Here is an 18,336-nt window from a genome sequence, read left to right as displayed (position 1 = left end):
GAAATCCCATTGACAAGCGGCGGGAGTAAACAATCCCACCACCAGCAAACAACGCATCGCTGAGAAACATGTGGCTGGGGGGGCCAGAGAATCCAGCCCAAGTTATTTTACTTCCTTTGTGGAGAACTTCCCCGCATTTACCAAAGTGCCGTGCAGCAATCACTTCCAGGCAGGAAGTGAACCGGCAGCCCCTAAACCATAAAACGCAGGAGGAGAAGTAGGCCATTTGGCCCATCGCGTTTGCTCTGCCATTCAATGAGATCATGACTGATCCGAAACGATAATCCTCAACTTCACTTTCCTGCCTTATCCCCATAACCCTTGATTCCCTGACTGATTAAAAGTCTGACTATCTCAGCTATGACCATACTTAACAACCCAACCTCTACACCCCTCTGTGGGAAGGAATTCCACATATTCACCACCCTCAGAGAGATGAAATTCCTCCTCATCTCTGTCTTAAATGGACAACCCTTTACTCTGAGATGATGCCTTCTGGCCCTAGACTCTCCCACAAGAGGAAACAACCTCTCAGCGTCTACCCTGTCAAACTCCCTGAGAAGCCCCCTTATTATGTCTCAATAAGGTCGCCTCTCACTCTCCTAAACTCCAAACAGGCCCAACCTACTCAACCTCTGCTCAGAAGAAAATACCTCCATACCTGGGATCAACCTCATGAACCTTTCTTTGGACAGCCTACAATGCCAGTTTATCTTTCCTCAGATAAGTGGCCCAAAGCTGTTCACAGTATTCCTGCTGTGGTTTAACTAGTGCTGTAATGAGAGCTAATGATTACTATCGCTGTGACCTGACAGTGCTGTGGGCAGCTGAGAACCTTAACTCATACCAGTGGTGTCCTTTCCCTAGCACTCATAATCCACCCTGCAATGTTGTTCCGTGCATGCTAGGGAAGGATCGTATGCAAAGATACATTGCTTTTTAGTATTATTTTGTTGAGAGGCTGTTGCTCTCGGGACAGGAGTTCAAACCCCACCATGGCAGCTGCTGGACTTTCCTTCCTCCCTTACCTGATCTAACCTACACATTGTGGTTGAATTTGAGCCACCCTCTGAAATGGGTAAGCCACTCAGTTGCACCAAAACATGGCAGGAAAGTTGACGCCAGATGGTCTGCAGAGGGTTAAGGTGCTCGCCACCACCTTCTCAAGGACAATTAAAGATGGGCAATAAGCGCAGATCTCGCCAGCGGGGCCCACATCCCATAAAGGATTGAGAGAAAAATAAGGACATAAAATTGTCAGGATCAGATGGGTGAATTTTATGCGCAGAACGTGATTTTTATTTTTATTGGCTTTAAATCAAGCAATGTGTACAATGGGTGGCTGATCGAATGCTGCCAGTTTTACATCCTTACTGATGTTGAATGTTCTGCTCGGCATCTTTAATCAAGATCTTTAAAAGGGCACATAAAACTAAATTGCATTTGTGTATACTATTTTCAAATTCTGCACTCTGATGTTTATGCACAACAAAAATATATTATCAGCTAAATCCCTGTACTGCATTGTAGCCTCGTTGCACACTCCAAACATCATCCACTCTCGAGACAATGTGATTTAGGAAAGATAGAAAACACATCAGGGCCATTAATTGTAAAAGCTGTGCGATGATAAATGCTGATGTTGCTGATCAATATTTAGCTAAATTATTCATCCTCACTTCCTCTAGGATGCCCTGGCCTTTGCAAGCTAATAGTTATGACTCATACATTTTATTTTTCATTTAGTAGCACATTAAAATTATCTGGGTTTTTTTAAAGAATAAGACGAAGAAAGCACCTCAAGACACTTTTCAGGCAAGACATAGATTAAGTGGAGCGAGTGAAAGCTTGCTCAAAGATGTGGATGTTTAAGGAGGTGATGTGCAGAGGTTTAGAGAGGGCATTCCAGTGAAAGTGATTTAACCAGCTGAAGTTACAACTGCCAATAGAGGGGTGGAGGGAAGAGAGAGGTGCAAGAGAGACCAGGGTGAGTGGAACAGAGGGTTCAGAATGAAGTTTGTAGGAGAGACCGAGGTAATGGAGATAGGGAGGGCATGAAGCGATTTAAAAGCCGGATTTGATTGGTAAGTGCAGTCAATGAAGAGGTTGGATTGATGAACTGTAGGTTCAGATATGAACAGCAATATTTTTGACGAGTGGGAATGTTAGAATTTTGGAAGATGTAGGACTGGCTATTGGGGTCGTGGAGTCTGGAGGTGACGATAAGTTTAGGGTTTCAGCAGCAGGTTGGTTGAGGTGAGGGCAGAAATGCGAGATATTGTAGTGGTGGAAGTAGGTTTTTGTACTTTTTGTGTAAAGATTTTAACTGCCAACAATTATTACATCCTTTAATGAAAATGCTCCAATACAAAACATTTCACCAAATCTCGGGGTGGATTTTAGAGATTTGCCTTTGCCACCCTGCGCTTCATGTACCAATGTGCAGAAACAGAATTTGGGTGTTCAGGTGATTATACTTGCAGGATTTTCCAATCAATTTAAAGCAATAACTGAAAGTGGAAGAAAGAGACATAATCTAAAAAAAATTTTAAAGTCCTCAATCCACACCACAGTTTGGGGGCGAGATTCTCCGACTCCCCCCCGCCGGGTCGGAGAATCGCCGGGGGCTGGCGTGAATCCCGCCCCCACCGGTTGCCGAATTCTCTGGCACCGGATATTCGGCGGGGGCGGGAATCGCGCCGCGCCGGTTGGTGGGCCCCCCCCGCGATTCTCCGGCCCGGATGGGCCGAAGTCCCGCCGCTAAAATGCCTGTCCCGCCGGCGCAGATTAAACCACCTACCTTACCGGCGGGACAAGGCGGCGCGGGCGGGCTCCGGGGTCCTGGGGGGGGGGGGGCGCGGGGCGATCTGGCCCCGGGGGTGCCCCCACAGTGGCCTGGCCCGCGATCGGGGCCCACCGATCCGCAGGCAGGCCTGTGCCATGGGGGCACTCTTTTCCTTCCGCCTTCGCCACGGTCTCCACCATGGCGGAGGCGGAAGAGACTGCCTCCACTGCGCATGCGCGGGAATGCCGTCAGCGTCCGCTAACGCTCCCGCGCAAGCGTCGCCCGGAGATGTCATTTCCGCGCCAGCTGCCGGGGCACCAAAGGCCTTTTTCGCCAGCTGGCGGGGCGGAAATTAGTCCGGCGCAGGCCTAGCCCCTTAAGGTTGGGGCTCGGCCCCCCAAGATGCGGAGCATTCCGCACCTTTGGGGCGGCATGATGCCCGACTGATTTGCGCCGTTTTGGGCACCAGTCGGCGGACATCGCGCCGATACCGGAGAATTTCACCCCATATTTCCCACCCAATATCTGTGCCTATGCTTACTTTGAAGTCCATTACTTCAGATGACTATAAAAGTACTTCAATTAAACTTAGGACTGGCGACCAAAACTTTATTTATAATTTTTAACCACATAACTCTGAATACACTGATTTAAATTGAACAAAGACACTGTTGAGGCAAACATATGGGATACAGATTACGTCATGGAGATTAGACCTCCCTGGGTTCAGATAAGATTGAAACCCTATAGCTGTGTCAGCTGGTAGCCCTCCCACAAACAGAGGTAGAATCATAGAAATTACAGTGCAGAAGGAGGCTATTCGGCCCATCGAGTCTGCACCGGCTCTTGGAAAGAGCACCCTACCAAGGTCCACACCTCCATCCTATCCCCATAACACAGTAGCCCCACCCAACACTAAGGGCAATTTTGGACACTAAGGGCAATTTAGCATGGCCAATCCACCTTCCCTGCACATCTTTGGACTGTGGGAGGAAACCGGAGCACCCGGAGGAAACCCACGCACATACGGGGAGAATGTGCAGACTCCGCACAGACAGTGACCCAAGCCGGGAATCGAACCTGGGACCCTGGAGCTGTGAAGCAATTGTGCTATCCACAATGCTACCATGCTGCCCCGGTCTTGGCCCCAATGTCTTGGGTTCAAGTCCCACTTCGGAGGCATGAGCACAAAATCAGGACTGACACTACAGTACTGAGGGAGTACTGTATTGTTGGAATTCAGATGTTAAACAGACAATTCAGCTTACCCAGCAAGTGTAAAAAAAGATCCCAGGATATTAATTGTAAACGGGCAGAGTTCTCCCCAGTGTCCTAGCTAATCCTCAATCAACATTGGTAAAACCGATTCTCTAGCCAGCAAATTCTTGACCAACCCTGCGGCAGAAATAATGGGTGCCATTTTGAATGGCAGAGATTCAGCAGAGAAAAGATATGATCTACTTTTGGGCCGGTTTTGGGGGGTGTTTCGCAGTGGCTGCAGCGCCGACAATCATCCCGCTATTCACCAGAACGTTGCTGGTTTTGGGGCCTCAGGGAGTTTCTTCCTGTCAAGGCTGCACTTCAGTCGAGTTCCTGCAGAAACGGCTCCTCACAGATCAGGATGCCATTTTGAATGGAAGCTTCGATCACTATTGTAAGAGGGTTTGAGTACAGGAGTAGTGGGGTACTGCTTCAATTATATGAAGGTGAAGTCGCCATAGTCCTAAATGACCATAGGCTGCTTTCTCCTTTGAGGGGGAGAGCTGACTGGTGGTGATTTAATCTGAGGATCACCACACCTGAGGCGAGGGGGAAGATTCAGAAGGCAGGGCCTTCATGAATGGTTTAGCTCAGTGGGTTAGACAGCTGGTTTATGATGCAGAACAAGGCCAGCAGCGTGGGCTCAATTCCCGTACCAGCTGAGAATTCTGAATTCTCCCTCTGTGTACTCGAACAGGTGCCGGAATGTGGCGACTAGGGGCTTTTCACAGTAACTTCATTGCAGTGTTGATGTAAGCCTACTTGTGACAATAAAGGTTATTTATTTATTTAATAACCTCCAACATGAAGAACCTTGGTATAGACCACACCTGGAGCACTGTGTGCAATTTTGGTCCCCTTACCTTAGGCAGGATATTATTACCATGGAGGGAGTGCAATGAAGGTTTAACAGACTTGTACCCAGAATGGTGGCACTGTCCTATGAAGAAGGATTGGGGAAACTGGGCCAGTATTCTCCAGAGTTTCGAAGAACAAAAGATGATCTAATTGAAACCTACAAAATACTTAAAGGGATAGACAGGGTAGATGCAGCTAAAATGTTTCCTTGGTTGGGGAATCTAGAATCAGGGCACAATACAATTTCGAAATAAGGAGGAAGCCACTTAAGACTGAGATGAGGAGAATTGTTTTACACAGAGGGTTGTGAATATTTGGAATTCTTAACCCCAGCGGGCTGTAGAAGCTCAGTCATTGAGTATTTTTAAAGCAGAGATTGACAGATTTTTAACTACCAATGGCTTGAAGGGCTACGGGGACAGTGTGGGGAAAATGCATTGAGGTGGATGATCAGCAATGATGGCACTGAATGATGGAGCAGGTTCGATGGGCTGAATGGCCCACTCCTGTTCATATGTTCTTATACACAGAGGGCACAGAAATGTTCAGGGAAGGCATCCAGATCCTGTATTTAGGTGAATGAGAAGTCATGGGGGGAGTATTGAATGGTCTCATAGGTGGGTTCAAAACGTAAGTGTGCATGTGGTTCTGGAAAAAGAGGGATCAGGTCGAAAAATGACATGGGGGCATCAACAAAGAATGGTTGACTGTGGAGAAGAGGAATATCTGCATGAACAATGATGGGGTCAAGGGTAACAGCGGGAGGCTAGATAGAGACATGTGATGAATGTACGTAATTGTCGTATTTTATATTTTATATATATTTTAGCAATAATGTTAATAATACCTTGGTTAAGATGCATACAGCCAGTATGTCTGCTAAAGCTGTGATTAAGAGGTCATAAAAGGGCGGTTGATTTTGCAGGTAAAGTGTTCTGCTAATAGACTTGAGAACCATTTACAGCTAGCTAGCTAATGGAGTATTGGGCACGATTCAGCGGACTCAAGCTAAAGTCTGCTGAATGGCATGATTAGTGGGGCTCTCTTGATGCCTGCGGCGCCAAGAAAGACCCCACTATTCAACGGCATTTTGCCCTTCCTTTTGACCTAAACGAGGAACTCCTCAAAGAGGCTATTCTTTAAGTCATTCCCTGTAGTGACAAACTCAGCTCTCCAGTGCAGGAAGACTACTCGAGGATTGGGGCGCCATTTAAAGGCATCTTTCAAACTCCGCAACAGCATGGCCTCAGGACCCCTCCACACTTCACCAAACTTGCCTCTTCTGGGTCCTTGAGCCCCCCCCACCCTCATGGGGCAGATCAAGGGGTAGATACTGAATTTTTTTCATGTTCTCCCTGTGTCTGTGTGTGTTTCCTCTGGATGCTCCAATTTCCTCCCACAGGCCAAAGACATGCAAGGGAAGTGGATTGGCCATGCTAAATTGCCCCTTAGTGTCCAAAGATATATAGGTTAGGTTACAGGGTTACAGGGATGGGACAGAGGAGTGGGCCTGGGTAGAGTGCTCTTTCGGAGGGCCGGTGCAGACTTGATGGGCCAAATGGCCTCCTTCTACATGGTAGGGATTCTATGATTCGATGAAAGGCAGTTCCGTAGGCACCTTCATTTGTGTAGTTTTGTGGCAGTTCGCATTTTCCACATTCTCTGTGAAGAACCTTTCCACAAGGGCTTGGAGGTAGCCCATGTCAGTTGCTTTGAAGGTTACCACCGCACTAAACTTTTTTTGTCAATGATTCCTTTCCCAGCTCCATTGGGGACATTAGCGTAATCTTACAATCGGCAACACACAAATGCATAAGAGAAGTGATAGATGTCTTTTTCAATAAATCTCACCATGACATGCAGTCCCTCATGGATGAAGCAGCCAGGCAGTCAGAGCTGTGGGATTCGCTGGTTTCCCACAAGTCCAGGGTGTCATCGACTGCACACATGTGGCCTTGAAAGTTCCCTGGAAGTAGCCTGTGAGATTCATTAACAGAAAAGGATTTCACTCTCTGAACGATCAGCTAATTTGTGATCACAGAAAGTAGTTTCAGCATATTTATGCTACATACCCAGGGTGTTCTCACAACCTTTACATTTTGAGTCAGTTACAGATATTTGAGGGGCCTCGGCGCTTAGAGTATTGACTCCTCAGGCAAAGGGTACCCCCAGAAAACATGGCTAAAATGTCCGTTTGTTAGCCACAGAGAGCATCTGAGGAGCGATACAATGCAGCACATACTGCCTTTAGGGTCCTCAATAGAGAAAACTATTAGCCTCCTAAGGATGCATTTCCAAAGTTTGAACTGGTCTTGCAATACTCACGACAGAAAGTGTGCAGTATTCTGTATCACTGTTGTTTGTTAAACCCTGCACAACCTTGCACTACAAAGGAGGGATATGCGACCAGAGAGAGCATGACACTGAGAAGCTAGATGTATCCCTGGTCAAGGAGGATATGGAAGAGGATGACATTGAAGAGGGCGAGGAATCACACGAGCCACATGCGGGTGCCATTGAATGGACACAACACGGCGGATGTGCTCATGCCAACCTCATAGCTACAAGATCCCAGGAGGGATAAGGTAAAAGCAAGTTTTCTCAATCAAAGTTCTCTTCCTCCTTTGATGAACACATAACACATGTATTCTCAATGATAACATCTCAGGAAAGGTCAAAACTCTGACAATATTCACATAAGCATCATAATTCACCTTAAGCACAAATGATTGGGTAATCCTTGGAATGCATAGTAGCCTTGGCATCATGTGGCTACAGTGGAATGTGATTAGCTCTCCATCACTGCATGTTCATAAGCAATGTCAAAGAGCACAGTCCCTTCAACCAAGTCAGTGCGCGTGGCAGCGTTAAAGCAGTTGAAAGGCCAATGCACTCATGTCAGTCTGACACCAGTTGAGCAAGGCAAACAAAGAAATTCTTTGTCAATGGTTTGTGCTTGGTTGTCTCAAGAGGAAGCATCATCCAGAGAACTCCGTCTCTTCAATCGCCAGCTCTCATGGATGAATAATGCAGAAGCACCATCTTGCGACTGACCCCCATTCACCCCTCGCATATCAGAAGGCAGTGACCTGTAACTCTACATAATGTACTGCAAGGTTTGTTTCCATTGTCCTTAACCAGGACCAAGGTCTGGTTAGTTCCAAACACTCAGGCCTCTGCCACATTTCTGACCTGGATGACCTTTGCATTAGGGAAAAACCTGGCCCAGTCAGTGTTGACACAGCTGTCGTTGACTTCTTCCCTTCATAGACCTTGCTGAAGATTTACCAGATGTGCACAAGCATCACAAACATAAAAGCAGATAGTAAAAGCTTCTACAAATATATAAGACAAAAAAGAGTGGCTAAGGTAAATATTGGTCCTTTGGAAGATGAGAAGGGAGATTTAATAATAGGAGATGGGGAAATGACTGAGGAGCTGAACAGGTTTTTTGGGTCAGTCTTCACAGCGGAGGACACAAATAACATGCCAGTGACTGATGGAAATAAAGATATGATAGGTGAGGACCTTGAGATGATTGTAATCACCAAGGAGGCAGTGTTGGGCAAGCTAATGGGGCTAAAGGTAGACAAGTCTTCTGGCCCTGATGGGATGCAACCCAGAGTGTTAAAAGAGATGGCTAGGGAATTTGTAAATGCACCAGTGATAATGTATCAAAATTCACTAGACTCTGGGGTGGTCCCAGAGGATTGGAAAGTAGCAAACGTGACACCACTGTTTAAAAAAGGAGGTTGGCAGAAAGCGGGTAATTATAGGCCGGTAAGCTTAACTTCGGTTGTAGGGAAAATGCTGGAATCTATCATTAAGGAGGAAATAGCGGGGCACCTGGAGGGAAATTGTCCCATTGGGCAGACGCAGCTTGGGTTCACAAAGGGTAGGTCGTGTCTGACTAATTTGGTAGAATTTTTTGAGGACGTTACCAGTGCAGTAGATAACGGGGAGCCAATGGATGTGGTATATCTGGATTTCCAGAAAGCTTTTGACAAGGTGCCACACAAAAGGTTGCTGCATAAACTAAAGATGCATGGCATTGAGGGTAAAGTGGTAGCATGGGTAGAGGATTGGTTAACTAACAGAAAGCAGAGAGTGGGGATAAATGGGTATTTCTCTGGTTGGCAACCTGTAACTAGTGGGGTCCCTCAAGGATCAGTGTTGGGCCCACAGTTGTTCACAATTTACATCGACGATTTGGAGTTGGGGACCAAGTGCAATGTGTCAAAGTTTGCAGACGACACTAAGATGAGTGGTAAAGCAAAAAGTGCAGAGGATACCGGAAGTCTGCAGAAGGATTTGGATAGGTTAGGTGAATGGGCTAGGGTCTGGCAGATGGAATTCAATGTTGCCAAGTGTGAGGCTATCCATTTTGGTAGGAATAACAGAAGAATGGATTATTATTTAAACGGTAAGATGTTAAAACATGCTGCTGTGCAGAGGGACCTGGGTGTGCTGGTGCACGAGTCGCAAAAAGTTGGTGTGCAGGTGCAACAGGTGATTAAGAAGGCTAATCGAGTTTTGTCTTTCGTTGCTAGAGGGATGGAATTCAAGACTAGGGAGGTTATGCTGCAATTGTATTGGGTGTTGGTGAGGCCGCATCTGGAGTATTGTGTTCAGTTTTGGTCTCCTTACCTGAGAAAGGACATATTGGCACTGGAGGGAGTGCAGAGAAGATTCACTAGGTTGATCCCAGAGTTGAGGGGATTAGATTATGACGAGAGGTTGAGTAGACTGGGACTGTACTCATTGGAGTTTAGAAGGATGCGGGGGGGATCTTATTGAAACATATAAAATTATGAAGAGAATAGATAGGATAGATGCGGGCAGGTTGTTTCCACTGGTCGGGGAAAGCAGAACTAGGGGGCATAGCCTCAAAATAAGGGGAAGTAGATTTAGGATGGAGTGTAGGAGGAATTTCTTCACCCAAAGGGTTGTGAATCTCTGGAATTCCTTGCCCAGTGAAGCAGTTGAGGCTCGTTCTTTAAATGTTTTTAAGAAAAAGATAGATACCTTTCTAAAGAATAAAGGGATTCGGGGATATGGTGTACGGGCCAGAGAGTGGAGCTGAGTCCACAAAGATCAGCCATGATCTCATTAAATGGCGGAGCAGGCTCGAGGGGCCAGATGGCCTACTTCTGTTCCTAGTTCTTATGTTCTTAAGTTCTTATTACTTTGAGAGAACAACAGTCCAAGACACTGTCCACCTCACAAAGGCCAATCCTTTCGATATACCCGAAGTCAATGATGCACTGCCAAGCAATGAATTCCATATTGAGTTGTGTGCTGTGCCTTTACACAACAATCACGTAATACACCACTAACCAGTCGTCTGGATGGAAGACCCTAACAGGTAAGAAGGCGGCTTCATCAAAATGAACACACACTACTGACATACACTCATACAGAGATTTTTAATGTCCCAATGAATCCTTACTGCCCCAGTTCAGTGTCATGAATGGAGACTAAGAATGGAATGACATTCAGCCTTAAGATGATAACAAGTTATAAAAAGCCTTGAAAGCTGATGGTGCTCAATGGTGAATACTACCTTTTCCAAAAACTCAAAAAGAAATCCCATTGCAAAGTACACTTCGGACAAATGATTATAATATTCACCATAACAAGTATTTGTGCCATCAACAAACAGCAGACAGTGTGACAGCAGCAGGATATTCACTAACCTTGATGAATAATTCTCCTGAGGCCAAATAGCATCTGCCTGAGATTTAAGGGTGACGGTGTATTGCTCGGCCATCATTGTCACAAATGTTGCACCTTTGCTGATGTCACAGATGTGGAAATTAAGACGACTCACTGTGATGAGACTGTTTGAGAATTAATGCAACTGAGGGTCTAGATTGGAGTTCATTGGGGGCGTACATGTTTGACCCTTGAATTAATACAAGACCTTGAATCACATAGACTAGCCATTGAATCCATGAGACTTATTCATGCAAAATATATTTACAGATGAAAAGTATATACAATGAGTGAGCACCTGTGCCACCATTGTGCATTCAAAACTTATTAACATAGAGTGATTATGTGCAGGTCCGGGTGCAAACCCAACAGAAACTGATCGACATGGGTTTCCAAGGTGGCAACCACCCTTCCCATGGAGACTGCGATGTGCTCGCTTGCTGGAGCCACGATGTCAGACAGAAAATAGATGGACTCCTCCATCCTTCGTTCCAGTTTGCCGACGGCCTCTGACAACTCTGCAAGATGTTCCCCTGCCGGTCACTGCATCGCCACCATTTCTCTCAGGAATGATTCTAGACTTATCCTTGGAATCAGACATTGCAGGGGCCTGGTCTCCAGGAGTCCTCCGACTGTCAGAGACCTTGGTTGTCACTGCGACTGCCTGCTGTGAACTTCTGTCGGTCAGGTGATCACCAGGTTGTGAACCAGAGTCTACTATAGAAGTAAATCCTGCCAAGGTGCATGTATTTGTGCAGGTGAACGCAAGTGATGGTTCTTCGGGAGATAGTAGATCTGATTCCTCATCAGATGTGGCCTCAGGACTCTGAGTGAGTTGCCTGGAGGAGGATGTCCTTCACCTTTTCTTGCTGGTACCTGGAAGAGAGAAAAGAAAGAATTAGTGCTTGCTAAGCAGGCTCATACAGTACAGAGCACTCACAGTCATGGTCCGCATGGATGCACGCTCTCTGATTTGTTGGCTGAGGCCCATCTCACCTTCCACACAAGAACAATCCCTGTCCTCTCCAGCCAGCTCTGTGACCTGTTCCTTGAATGGTGAGAGTGCCCTCCACTCAGGTGTTTCCTCTCCAGTCTTTGCTCTCTCCCTTTTGTCGTGCGAGGTCTTGTCCTGCATCAAGTCAGATGATGGATTACTGTGAGCACTATGGATGAAAGAGCACTTCAGAAGCATGCTTGCCTGTTGTGTGTACTGTTGCCTCTCCAGTCAAGGATTAAGACGCATTTGTGCAGGACCTTACATGAGATGGCGAGCTTAAAGTGACTGGCAGATACTCAGTTCTGATGTCCTATCTGCTGATTGTGTGTGACAATCGTGCGGAGAATAACCCTCAAATTCTAACCATTAGACTGCCTGATGCCCTTATGACAGTGTTCTTCAAACTTTTTTTCCGGGGACCCATTTTTACCAACCGGCCAATCTTCGGGACCCAACGCGGCCGACCTTCGCGACCCACGCCAGCCGACCTGCGCGACCTACCATTTTCTCTTACCATGTTTGCTGCTGACAAAAATGGAGGAAATGGTTTTGGGTTCCTTTGGCCCTCGTACACGCTCCTCCAATGGAATCTGTTGGATGAAGGTGAAGCCTTCTGGTGTCGGAAAGTATGGAGTCTCCATCTGTCCAAAGTTCTGCATTTTTCCCTGTAAGATTTTATCAAATAACCCCACCCCCCGAACTTGTAAAAAAAAATGAATAAAATAAATGAAAAAAATGAATAAAACCCCCCCGAACTTGTAAAAAAAAATTTTTTTTTAATTAAATGAATAAATGAATAAAAACCACTATAGAACTTGTAAAACAAAAAGCTGCAATCGTTTAAAAAAATAGCTGCCGCACTGCGCATGCGCGCCGATCATCATGTGTGCATGCGCAATGCGGCCGACTTTGTTTTTTTCACATGTTTGTGGCCGCTTGGAGCCGGCGTTATGAAAAGCCGGCTGCTGCGTGGGGATTTGCGCGATCGGGAGCGCCGCGGACATCCATTTGAGGCTCTGCAGGGCCACGCTTTTATGTTTCCTACAGTTGTTGACCTCCCTGGCGACTTCCTCCCAGGCCAGCAAGGTCAGGTGGGAAGAACTCCTGCTCCCATCCTGAGGAAAAAGAACCTTGCGCCTTTCCTGGACAGCCTGGAGAAGAATCCCCAGGGAGGTTTCACTGAAGCATGGTACTCAGCACCATGGATTCCCCGTGCAGGAGAACACCTAGCCTGCAGTGAGAGAATGCCTGTGTGAGTGCCCTTTAAATATGGTGCCACGACCTTTGACCCTGAGGTAACGGCAGGGAAGGCAAATTACTCCTCACCCTCCCACAGGATTGGCCAACCACCTCGCTAATAATTAAAAAGGTAAAAGAAGTGGAAGATCGCAAGTGTGCAGTTGACCTGCCGCACAGCAGAATCACACCAATTTTCCTGCCCACCACTGCACTTAGTCTACAGAATGGAAGATTGCATGCCTGAACTACAAAAAAGATTGTTTACTTTGGAAAAGAAACGCTTGAGGGTGCCAAAAATTTTAGGTATTAAAAATCCTTAAAAGGAATAGATAAATGAAACACTCTTAATGTGGTTGAGATAGATACAAATGCTTGAAGGAAAAGACAGAGCATCAGGCTAACAAAATGCACAATTTGGAAATTATTACTTTCTGTCAAGAATGGTGCCTGTCCTGTCTTTGGAGGCAATCGAGTCAGAGAGTATGGGAACACTCAACAGAGAACCGGACAGAGATTTAAGGGAGCAGATCACTTAGTGGTATTACTATTGCAGACTGACCAGGTGGCTCTGTACCTTCCAAGATTCCAGGGTGTTTCATGATAAATGGAAATGCTAATCACTTGTAAACATTTGAAGAAATTCAACTCGGGCAGTGGCGCAAACCAGGCAGTTTCGGATTGGTTGGCGTTATGCACAGTACCTAATATTCACTTTCATTCCAATAGAAATGCCACTGCCCAAGATTAATTTCTACCTCACTGAGGTAGAAATATGTACCACTTTCCATGCTTTTACTTGTTGCTGTGTTGGGGACGAAGCCAATAGATGCCTTGAAATGAAAACATCCATGAGTGTTGGCTGTGAAGCAAATGTCAACCTCACCAACTATACAGTGATAGATTAGAACCCTTTTCTGAACTGGTAGGTCAGAGCATTGCATATAGATGTTTAGATGACCACCTGGGCCGCCATATTTCTAAAAAAAGATAGCAAACTGGTGAAATTGGGCAGCCTTGTCACATTGCTGCTGCTGTTGTTCAAGAGGAAAGGTGAAGATGTTACCCCTGGTGAAGAAAACACTGGTCACCTTCCTGATGACAGGAAATTGGTTGATACCACTACTCTCTTCGACCGTGGAAAGATCCAGGCTGAGGGCAATAGTCACCTTAGCAGCTGCTGACTGCATTCATGAAGGCCCTGCCTGAGGTGCCCCTCGTCTGAGGTGTCGCGATCCTCAGGTTAAATCAGTCAGCTCTCCCCCTCAAAGGGGAAAGCAGCCTATGGTCATCTGGGATTATGGCGACTTTACACTTTTACACTGCATTCATTCTGCAGGAACGGTGGATGTAGATACTCGTCAAGTACATAGTCCACATCTGCAACATTATCCCTGCTGAACTTCGTGGCCTCGAAAGTCAGCAATTTCCAGCAATTGCTTGGTGGTTATTTCTAAATCTACCGATGCAATGGGAAGCATAGCAGCAGGTCGAGGCAGCACTCCTACTTTGTCATCTGATATCTGTGGCAGCTCTTTTCTGTTCCTTCTTTCAATGAAAAACAGGAAACTCTCTGTCAGTAGAATCCAATGGAATAGCAGCAGTTGCCTTCAGAATGTCACCAAGCAAGAACCTACTTCAGCGGATGGAGGATACTTTGAAAACTTTGGTTGGTCTTACAGAGAGCTGGTAAAGACATGACGGATTGAACGGCCTGCATCTGTGTTGTAACCATTCTATGAAAAGATCGCTGTACAGACTTTTAATATGGATCCAATGACTTCCGGTGACGGCCATGAGGGAGTCGGTCGCACATTTGGTAGCTCCCGCTCGTGATGGTCCTTTTGGACCTTTATCGCCTGACTTTTTTCGGAATTTGTTTGAGGGGTCGGTGGTGGATGAGACTGTGAGGAGGAATCCCACCTAGTATATGGAGACACGGTACAGAAGTGGACGTAAGGGAAGGAAGAACCAAATCGAGCAGGCACGTGCAGATTCTGCAGCAAAGGAAAGCATGGCGGATCTGCAGAGTACTGGCCCAGTGGTCACCGGACCAGCTGGTGGAGTTTATTCGGGAGGGCTTTGCCAAGCAAAAAAAGGAATGCCTGGACTCGATCAAGGCGTCGATCCATCGGGTAGAGCAGAGACTGGAAGTCCAAGATCGGGCAGTCCAGAAAGTGGAGGAAATGGTGGCTGAGCATGAGGAACACCTAACTGCACTGGAGGCGCTGGTGGGGCTGATGAAAGAGCACCAGAAAAGGCTGCAAGACAAGGTGGAGGACCTAGAGAATAGGTCACGCCGGCAGAACTTGAGGATTGTTGGCCTCCCTGAGGGATGTGAGGGAACGGATGTAAGGGCTTATGTGGCAAATATGCTCGAGAAGCTAATGGACGAGGGGTCGTTTTCTAGACCCCTGGAAGTTGACAGTGCGCATAGAAAGCTTGCAAGGTTGCCGCGGGCGAATGAACCACCAAGGGCGATGGTGGTATGAATGCACAGACTCCTGGATAGGGAACAGATTTTGCGTTGGGCCAAGCAGACACGGAGTTGTAAGTGGGAGAATAACATTCTGCACATCTACCCTGGCCAAGAGAAGAGCAGGTTTCAACCGAGTGAAATTGATCCTTTTCAAGAGGAAGGTGAAGTTTGGTCTACTTTCTCCAGCTAGTTTATGGGTCACCTATGAAGAGCAGCAATTTTGCTTTTAGTCGCTGGATGAAGCAATGGACTTTGTGAAAAGCAAAGGTCTAGATAGAGATTGAGGTGACTGATCTTTGCTGTAGGGACTCTGCAAAAATTGTTCTTACTCTTGCACTACATAAGAAATGCCTTTTGTAATGTTTTTTGGGCTGTTGCTAAGTTTTGTGAGTTAACGTGAGACTGGTGGGGGAAGGGTGGGTGAATCTTTGATGTTTTTCTTTGGATGTGTTTGGGTGGAAATGTGCCTTTCGAATAGGTTTGTCCGAGCAGGGGGAGGGGGGGAACAATAGGAGGTAAGATGCCTGGCGCCATGGGGGGGGGGAGTCACCAAGTCAGTTGGGCGGGTTGGCTCACGGAAGCGCAGTGGGGGGTGAGCAGATGTTTTGTTATTAACAGGGGGGGAGGGGAATTGCTCTGCTGACAGGGGAGGGACTGTCGCTTGGAGATAAATGGGAGGTCGGGGACGGAGGCTACCTGAGGGTGGGCAGGAGGGAGTGCGGGGCACAGCTGGAGGCTGGCCTAAGAAGGGGGATAGTTGATTTGCGGGGGGGGGGGGGGGGGTGTTGAGAAGCCTCCCGACCAGGCTGATCACGTGGAACGTCAGAAGGCTGAAAGGACCGGTTAAGAGGGCTCGCGTGTTCGCACGTTTGAGGGGATGAAAGGTAGACGTGGTAATGCTACAGGAGACACACCTGAGGGTAATTGATCAGACCAGACGGAGGAAAGGATGGGTCGGGAAGGTATTTCACTCGGGGATGGATTCTAAGACTAGAGGGGTCACGTTCCTGATTAATAAGAGAGTGTCATTTGAGGCGGGGAGAATAGTTGAGGATGTGGGGGTAGATATATCTTGGTTAGCGGGAAGCTGGAAGGGTTGCCGGTGGTGCTTGTGAATGTCTAAGCACCAAACTGGGATGATGTGGAGTTTGTAAGACGGATGTTAGGGAAGATCCCGGATTTGAATTCACACAAGCTGATCATGGGGCGGGGGGGGGACTTCAATACGGCCATTGACCCAAGGCTGAACCAGTCAAGTTCAGGGACAGACAAGGTGCCGGCAATGCCGAAGGAACTAAAGGAGTTCATGGAGCAGATGAGTGGAACAGACCCATGGAGGTTTGGACGGCCACGAGCGAAGGAGTTCTCCTTCTTCTCACATGTACATAAAGCATACTCCCGGATCAACTTTTTTATTTTGAACAGGGCTTTACTGGCGGGGGTGGTTGACACCGAGTATTCACCGATTGCTGTGTCGGACCATGCCCACATTGGGTGGACCTACAGGTGAGCAAGGAGGGTGGTCAGCGCCCGCAATGGAGATTGGATGTGGGACTGTCAGCGGACGAGGGGGTGTGCGGGTGGGTGAGGGAATCCATCCAGAACTACCTGGAAATTAACGATACGGGAGAGGTCTCAGCAGCAATGGTTTGGGACGCGCTGAAGGCAGTGGTCAGAGGGGAGCTGATTTCACTTCAGGCCCATAGGGAGAAGGAAGAGAGGGCAGAGGCGGATAGGTTGGTTGGGGAAATACTTCAGGTAGACAGGATGTTTGCGGAGGCCCTGGAGGTAGGATTACTAAAGGAACGATGGAGACTACAGGTGGAATTTGGCTTGTTATCTACGGGGAAGGCGGTGGAGCAGTTGAGGAAGGCAAGGGGGGCAATATATGAGTATGGAGAGAAGGCAAGTAGAATGCACCAGCTCAGGAAAAGGGAGGCAGCTAGGGAGATAGGGAGATTGAAGGACAGAGGAGGGAACACAATCTTGGACCCAGCAGGGGTCAACGGGGTGTTTCAGGGAGGTTTACAGCAGGCTATAAAAGTCGGAATCCCCAGCCGGAGTGAAAGGAATGAGGACATTTCTCGGTGATTTTCCTGTTGAATGTTGACGACAAACTGTTTGCTAAAATCTTGTCCTCGAGGATAGAATATTGTGTCCCGGGGGTGATTGAGGAAGACCAGATGGGGTTCGTTAAGGGTAGGCAGCTATCAGCCAACGTTAGAAGGCTCTTGAATGTAATCAAAGAGGAAAGGAGGTGGAGGTAGTGGTTGCAATGTACGCAGAGAAGGCCTTTGACCGGGTGGAATGGAACTATCTGTGGGAGGTGTTGGGGCGGTTCGGGTTTGGTCGGGGCTTCATCGGCTGGGTCAGGCTACTGTACAACACACCAGAGGCAAATGTTCGAACGAACCGGCTGACGTTGGGCTATTTTAGACTACACCGGGGGACTAGGCAGGGATGCCCCCTCTCTCCGTTGCTGTTCGCTCTGCCCATTGAGCCACTGGCTATGGTGTTAAGGGCTTCCAGTGGCTGGTCTGGGGTGGGGTGGACCACAGGGTCTCGCTATATGCCAACGACCTGCTCCTGTATGTTTCCAACCCGTTAGAGGGGATGGGAGAGATCATGAGTATGTTAGGGGAATTTGGATGTTTTTCAGGGTACAAATTGAACATGGGGAAAAGCGAGATGTTTGCGATCCAGGCAAGAGGGCAGGAAAGGAGACTGGGAGGTAGTTTCCATTATTTAGGGATCCAGGTGGCACGAAACTGGGGGCTGTTTCATAAACTAAACTTGACCCAGTTAGTGGAACAAATGAAAGAGGACTTCCGAAGGTGGGATATGCTCCCGTTATCACTGACGGGGAGGGTACAGACAGTGAAAATGATGGTCCTCCCCTGATTCCTGTTTGTTTTTCAGTGCCTCCCCATCTTTATCCCAAAGGCCTTTTGCAAGCGGGTAAATAAGGTGATCTCCGGTTTTGTTTGGGCGGGTAAAACCCCGCGA

The sequence above is a fragment of the Scyliorhinus torazame genome, chromosome 13 (genome assembly GCF_047496885.1).
Source record: "Scyliorhinus torazame isolate Kashiwa2021f chromosome 13, sScyTor2.1, whole genome shotgun sequence".
Lineage (NCBI taxonomy): Eukaryota > Metazoa > Chordata > Chondrichthyes > Carcharhiniformes > Scyliorhinidae > Scyliorhinus > Scyliorhinus torazame.
The sequence above is the reverse complement of the archived record's forward strand: the minus strand, read 5'-3'. Positions refer to the sequence as shown.